This window comes from Miscanthus floridulus, chromosome 8 (assembly GCF_019320115.1).
Source record: "Miscanthus floridulus cultivar M001 chromosome 8, ASM1932011v1, whole genome shotgun sequence".
Classification (NCBI taxonomy): domain Eukaryota; kingdom Viridiplantae; phylum Streptophyta; class Magnoliopsida; order Poales; family Poaceae; genus Miscanthus; species Miscanthus floridulus.
Window position 1 is genome coordinate 118,628,854 of NC_089587.1, and position 7,735 is coordinate 118,636,588.

Genomic DNA, 7,735 nt, shown 5'->3' on the forward strand with positions numbered 1-7,735 from the left:
TTGCATCACCGGTCATGTGTTGAGTGCACCCACTATCAAGAACCCAATGCCTTCCTCTGGCTTTGTAATTGACCTACAAAAGAAGATCAATTCTTTTTAGGTACCCAAACTTGCTTGGGTCCTTGAAGGTTAGTCACTAAGCTCTTTGGTACCCAAATGCCTTTCTTCTTTGAGCCCATCCATAGTACACCAATGAACTTAGCCTTTACACCATTTGCACCCTTAGTAAGCATATAGAAAGAATCAAGCTTAATGGAGGATACATTAGCATTTTTCCTCTTGTTCTTGTACTCATGCTCTTTATGACCAACTTGCTTGCAACTAGTGCAAAACTGATCATTGTCCTTCACAAAACTAGTCTTGTGAGAAGCAAAGACTGCCTTGCCTTTCTTGGGGGTATAGCCCAATCCCTCTTTGTAGAGAGAAGCACTTTGGCTACCCAAGCACATAAGCAAGCGGTCCTCACCACCATAGGCCTTAGCCAAGGTGTGAGTGAGCTTATTGACATCCTTCTTGAGGTTCTCATTCTCAACCATTAGTGAGGCATCACAAGTGAAACCATCACTACTAGATGAGGTGGAAGTAGAAGTACTACAAGAAGGGTTAGCGGGAGGAACAATGATAGGCATAGATAATGATTCATCAATTATATCACAAGTTAAGCCTACATTGCAAGTCTCAACATGCTTCTTTTTATTTTGCTCATCAAGCAAAGATGAATGAGCCTTTTCAAGCTTTTTGTGAGCCTTGCCAAGCTTCTCATGGGCTTCCTCTAGTCTCTCATGAGATGCATTGAGCTCATCAAAGGCTTGCTTAAAGGCTTTTAGTTCCTTACGCAAGCTTTTGTATTCCCTTCTCTTGATGTCAAAGTGTTCTTTAGCATCTTCTAGCATGCCAAATAGTTCATCCTTAGTAGGTTCATCATCATCACTATCACTATCACTATCATTTTCATTTTCATTATCATGTTTCTCATCACTTCTATCAACACAAATTTGTACCTTAGTGGCCTTAGCCATGAAGCATGATGGAGTGTCGAAGAGAGAAGGCTTCTCATTGATAGCAATGCTTGCAAGTGCCTTCTTCTTGGCGGTCTTGTCATCATCACTATCATCATCATCACTTGAGGAAGCATCACTATCTCAAGTGACTACATATGAACCACCCTTCTTCTTCTTGAAGGTCATCTTGTCCTTCTTCTCTTTCTTTTCCTTGTCCTTCTTCTTGTTCTTTTTGTCATCATCTTTGTCACTATTGTATGGACATTGAGCAACAAGATGATATTTGCTTCCACAATTGAAGCACCTTCTTGACTCTTCTTTGTTCTTGGATGAAGATTTCTTCCTTCTAGCACGATAGCCTTTCTTCACCATGAACTTGCCAAATCTCTTGACAAAGAGAGCCATCTTCTTATCATCATCATCATCCCATGAACCATCATCTTCACTTGATGTATCTTGTTTTGCCTTGCCCTTGGATGATGTGGCCTTGAATGCCACACTCTTCTTCTTGTCATCCTTCTTCTCTCTCTATTCTTCCTTCTCATCATCATCTCTATAAGCATCATCGGTCATGATATCTCCTAAGATTTGATTTGGTGTCATTGTATCCAAACCGGTCATCACTAGCAATGTGACCAACATGCCAAATCTTGCAGGTAAGCATTTCAAGAATTTATGAGAGAAGTCCTTGTCATCCACCTTCTCATCAAGTGCTTTGAGGTCATTGACAAGCACTTCCAACTGATGGAACATGTTCGACACACTCTCATCTTCCTTCATCTTGAAGCTAGCAAATTTCTCCTTGAGAATGTATGCCTTTGCACCCTTCATTGCCTTGGTGCCCTCGAATGATTCTTCCAACTTTTTCCAAGCCTCATGAGCCATCTCAATGTTCTTGATTTGCTCAAATGTTCTCTCATTGATTGCATCATGAATGGCACTTAGAGCAATGCCATTGTTTTGGAGAATCACTTCTTCGGCCATGGTGGGATTTTCTAGATCATCAATCTCAATTTTGGTCTCTACCACCTTCCACACCTTTCTATTGATTGACTTGATATGTATGGTCATCTTTGACTTCCAATATGGATAATTTGTGCCATCAAATTGGGGTGACTTCTTAGTGTTGTTGATTTAAGCCATTTTTACACCGAAGGTTGTTAAGCCTCAAATCATGGTGACCTCAGCTCCGATACCACTTGAAAGGTCCTAATGGCTATAGGGGGGGTGAATAGCCTATTAAAAATTTCTACAACAACACTTAACAAACCAGTTAGACAAATATGAGGCGAAGCAAGTGTTGCGCTAGCCTACTAAAAATGCAAGCCACCTACCACAATTCTAGTTTCTATAGTCTCTATCCACACAATGGCTATGTCACTACACTAAGTTAGTGTGCTCTCAAAAACTAACTAAAGAGCCACACTAACCAAACTAACAAGCTATCATGACTAGCTACACTAAAGAGCTTGACAACTAGTTTGCGATAATATAAAGAGAGAGAGAGAGAGTAAGATGGTTATACCGTCGAGTCGAGGAATGAACCAATCAATCACAAGAATGAATACCAATCACCTCGGAATCAAATGATGAACACAATGATTTTTTTACCGAGGTTCACTTGCTTGCCGACAAGCTACTCCTCGTTGTGGTGATTCACTCACTTGGAGGTTCACGCGCTAATTGGCATCACACGCTAAACCCTCAATAGGGTGCTGTACAACCAACACAAGATAAGGATCACACAAGCCATGAGCACTTTACTAGAGTACCTTTTGGCTCTCTACCGGGGAAAGGTCAAGAACCCCTCACAATCACCATGATTGGAGTCGGAGACAATCACCAACCTTCGCTTGATGATCCTTGCTGCTCCAAGCCGTCTAGGTGGTGGCAACCACCAAGAGTAACAAGAGAATCCCACAGCAAAACACGAACACCAAGTGCCTCTAGATGCAAACACTCAAGCAATGCACTTGGATTCTCTCTCAATCTCACAAAGATGATGAATCAATGATGAAGATGAGTGGGAGAGCTTTGGCTAAGCTCGCAAGGTTCCCATGTCAATGCAAAATGGCCAAACTAGTGAGCTTGAATCGGCCATGGGGCATAAATAGAAGCCCCCATGAAATAGAGCAGTTGGCTCTTTAGTCTGCTGAAAATCGGGGCGACCAGATGCACCGGTCGGTTTGACCGGATGTAGGACCCCAGCGTCCGGTCGTGCGATGCACACCACATGTCCTCTTCTTCAAATGCTGATCACCTAATCTCAACGGTCATCAGTACATTTAAGTTGTGACTGGACGCACTGCTCAAACTGACCGAACGTAGGATCCCAGCGTCCTATCGTTTCCAGTAAGGTTCCACTCGCAACCGGACATATTCGATCATGCCCGACCGGACATAGGACCCCAGTGTCTGATCACTTCCAGTAAGCTCCTAGAGGTGGAAATTTGCGATCGGACGTGTTCGATCACGTCCGATCGGACTCACCCAGCGTCTGGTCACTCACCGTCTTCTCTGTGCACTGCCACGTCAGTGGGACCGGACGCAACCAGCCAGCGTCCAGTCACGAAGTGACCTAGCATTCGGTTGAAGACCAACGCCAGCATCTTCACTGCTTCCACTAACCGAATGCTCTGGTCTAGTTGAGGCCAGCGTCCGGTGCACTCTGTGAAACCCTATCTTTTCTGTACAGGGCGTCGGTGGCATCATTGGACTGTCCGCACTCTATGGACGGACACTCCACTAGTGAAGTTTGTAACCCTTGCTCAAATGTGCCAACCACAAAGTGTATCACCTTGTGCACATGTGTTAGCATGTTTTCACAAAATGTTTTCAAGGGTTTTAGCACTCCACTAGATCCTAAATGCATATGCAATGAGTTAGAGCATCTAGTGGCACTTTGATAACTGCATTTTGGTATGAGTTTCACCACTCTTAATAGTACAACTATCGATCCTAAATGTGATCACACTCACTAAGTGTCTTGATCACCAAAATAAAATGGCTCCTACCATTTAGACCTTTGCCTTGAGCCTTTTGTTTTTCTTTCTTCTTTTCTAAGTCCAAGCACTTGATCATCACCATGGCAACACCATCGTCATGTCATGATCTTCATTTGCTTCACCACTTAGAGTAGTGATACCTATCTCATAATCACTTTGATAAACTAGGTTAGCACTTAGGGTTTCATCAATTCACCAAAACCAAACTAGAGCTTTCACCGGTGTGTAGTTCCCTTGCCGTGGTCTAATGACCTAGATGCCACCCCTAGTAGGTGAAGCTCTAGATGGGCGGAGCTTGGCACCTTGATACCCTACAGGGTGAAGTGATCCTCATGAGGCACATCGGTGAGGGAGGGCTGAGTGTCTTGCTAATCGTTGGTGGAGGCTTCTACGAGTTGAGCTTGTGGAAGATTTCCCCACACCTTCTTGACGCACTCGCTGAGGTCTAGCACCGCGTGTTCTAGCTCGTGGACATGGTTGTCGACATTGGGCTTCTAGATGAGGATCTCCATATGCAGTGTACGCATCTCTTACATGGAGGTCCTCAATTCGTTGATTCCTTTTGAATTCTCGCTAAGAAGTGCCAGGATCTGGCCTAGTGGTTGTTCAGTTGAAGCCGTAGCCATGTGTCTACGGGTGAGATATGGGTGGGTTGCTAGGATTCCTACCCCAACGCTGCTGCTGATCACACCAACCTCGATGTGGACCTATGGATCCTCGTGATTGATGCTACGAGAGCGAATCACAAGGAGAGCCTGCCATCAGGGATTACGGTGCCGGTCAAAGCAACAGGGAAGAGGGGAAAAATTGTGGCAAAAATTTGGGGAAAATTTGGTGGATCGAGGTGGTTCTGATACCAGATGTAACTAGACTACTATCGATTAATAGTAAAGAGTGATGATACAAGGAACCTTGATCGATAACTCTGGCCGATCAACGAGATCGCTGAGCTCACTGCCTCCGCCGTCGCCTTCAGGCATGGTTCAGAATCGAGTCTAGGTTCGAGTTCTCTTCCTCCTTCGATGCCGTTACAAGAGGGAACCTCAGTGCTGCCTCCGATTGGGCCACGGGGCCTTTTCGCTCACTTAGCCCACCCAGGTCCAGTGAAACTGGGATTTGGCTTCCTGGGCCTTGCCATAGCGCCTTGGCCCGCTTTAGCTGATGAAGACGTCTTTCCTTCTGTTGCCGCCTTCAGATAAGCCGGCACCTGGAGTTGTAGAGGAGGTACCGGTGGCCTTGGAAGCACCGGTGGTGTCATGTTAGCTTTATACTCCATCAATCAATCTTCTGTGTTTTTTAATTATTATTGATTGATATATTTCTGCACAACAGAAAGGTAGCATATAAGTATTTCTTTATGTTTTATTAGATTGAACTACACAAAAATGATTTCTTCAGAGGGTATTATAAAGGCATGAGGCTTCCCAATCTATGGCCAAGGATGCTAAAGCTAAATGACTGGCCTCCGTCAGCAGATTTTGATGATCTTTTACCTGCTCATGGAGACAAGTATATAAACGCATTGCCTTTTCAACCTTACACGAATGCAAAATCTAGCTTCTTCAACATCTCTACCTTGCTTCCTAATGGGGTCATAAAGGTTGATCTTGGCCCTAAATTGTACATAGCTTATGGCTTCCCACAAGAGCTTGGCAGAGGGGATTCCGCCACAAAGCTTCACTACGATTTGACTGACGCTGTAAGTGATATGATCCAAATGATTATTCCAATAGCACACCAATGAGTTAGCTTCAATTAGTTTTGTTTTCTCTGCTAAATAAGCATTTTATTTGCCTTAATAAGTTGTGAGTCTAACACTTATAACTTCAACCTGGTTTCGCCTGTATGTTCCAATAATGTTTTTTCTATGCAATGCAGGTCAATGTTCTTGTGCACACCGCAAAGGTCCCCCCTCTAATAAGGAGCAAGAAAATACAGTTGTAGAGCTCAAAAGAAAACATAGGGCACAAAGTCGGAAGGAATTGGCAAATGGCGATGGTGACGGTGACACAAAAGATAATAAGACACCACCTGAATATCTGGAGGATGAGGAAGGTGCTCTTTGGGACATATTTAGAAGGGAAGGTGTCCCAAAATTAAAAGAATATCTCATTAAGCACTCCAAGGAGTTCCGCCATACACATTGCTCCCAAGTAAAAAGGGTTGGTCTAGCTATATATGTTTACTATAAGATCAATGCATGATATTTTTTTGTTCTTCTGACATGACATGCATATATAATGTAGGTGTATAATCCGATGCATGATGGAACTTTTTATTTGACAAGAGAGCACATAAAAAAGCTAAAAGAGGAATTCGGTGAGTTACATTAGCTGTAAGTCAATGCAATGCATCCTTGAAAATACATCATGTTATTTGGAAATTGATATTATTTTCAGGAGTAGGGCCTTGGACCCTAGTACAAAAGCTTGGGGAAGCTGTTTTCATACCCGCTGGTTGTCCTCATCAAGTCCGCAATCTTTAGGTATATCTTCTTTTTTTGGCATATACTTCAGGTATATCTTCTGAGCATACTATTTTTGCATAAGAAATTCTCCACTGTGGATTGTGGTAGTAATTTTGTAGCTGTATTCAGTCCACAAAAGTTGATTGCAGCCCTCTGGTAAACTTTTACAGTCGTGCACAAAGATTGCTCTAGACTTTGTTTCACCAGAGAGTGTTAGAGAATGTATATATGCACTTGACTGAAGACTTCCGCATGCTACCTAAAGCACACTGGGCAAAGAAAGATATATTAGAGGTAAGAAATCCATTTGATCATTCTTTATTTGCTTAAATTATTCTTTCTGCAAGATTGATTTACCGGATAAAGGTTGGTGAAACAATTATGCTATGAGTTCAGGAATTTAATACATCCAAGTTTTACAATTTACTGTTGCTTTACTATGGCAACTTTTGATCACTAGGGGTCCTTCTTGGAACTCTTGCTCCATTGCCTTGCTATACACTAGGAAAGGGTAGGCATGTTTAATTTGTTCCAAAATGTTGCTTGCCAACGTAGGCTAGCTCTCCTGCATGATTGCACGCCCACACTTGTTTCTTGCTCTCATTGCCCTCCCCTCAAGTCTTGCTCTAGCATCTAGTAACACAATCAAGTGATGGAGGTAGAGTCATTGTTGGCCTAGGGTAGAGGTGGAGGAGTTCAATTCTACCATGGGAGAATCTCACTGACGAAGGTGGGATACTTGGTTGAGTCAACCACACCTCGTTGCACTAATTCTAAAAGAGTGAATCAATATACAGTGGATTAATCACGACCTGGTGGAGTACCTACAATAGAGTCGTTATCGAAAAAACCTACAATAGAGTGGATGCCAATATGTGGTAATGGAGCCAAGGCAAATTTTGAAAGAAAGTCAAAGTTGGATGAAGGGGTGGAGTTTGATTCGATTAAAGGAAAGGAGGATTCATCAAACATGACGTGATGAGAGATGATGACCTTATTAGAAGTGAGGTCTAAGCAATGATAGCCTTTGGGGCCTAGAGAATAGCCAAGAAACACATCGAGAGCCAACCCAGGAGATAGTTTGTGAGAAGTGGTGGCAGAGAAGTTTAGGCAGCACTTACACCCAAAGACATGTAGGTGAGAGTAGGTGGGAGAAATGCCATGTAGTGCGAAGTATAGGGTGTGCAAAATGTGAGACTTTTGTTGCTTGGCGGTTTAGAGGTACATGGCTATGTGAAGTGCTTCAATCCAATATTATAGAG

General features: G+C 43.2%; 1 pseudogene; it reads left to right on the top strand.

The window, feature by feature from the left end:
- LOC136469805 (lysine-specific demethylase JMJ26-like) overlaps positions 1–6,847 on the top strand; it is a 34,900-nt pseudogene extending 28,053 nt beyond the window's left edge.
- Positions 6,848–7,735: the final 888 nt, after the last annotated feature.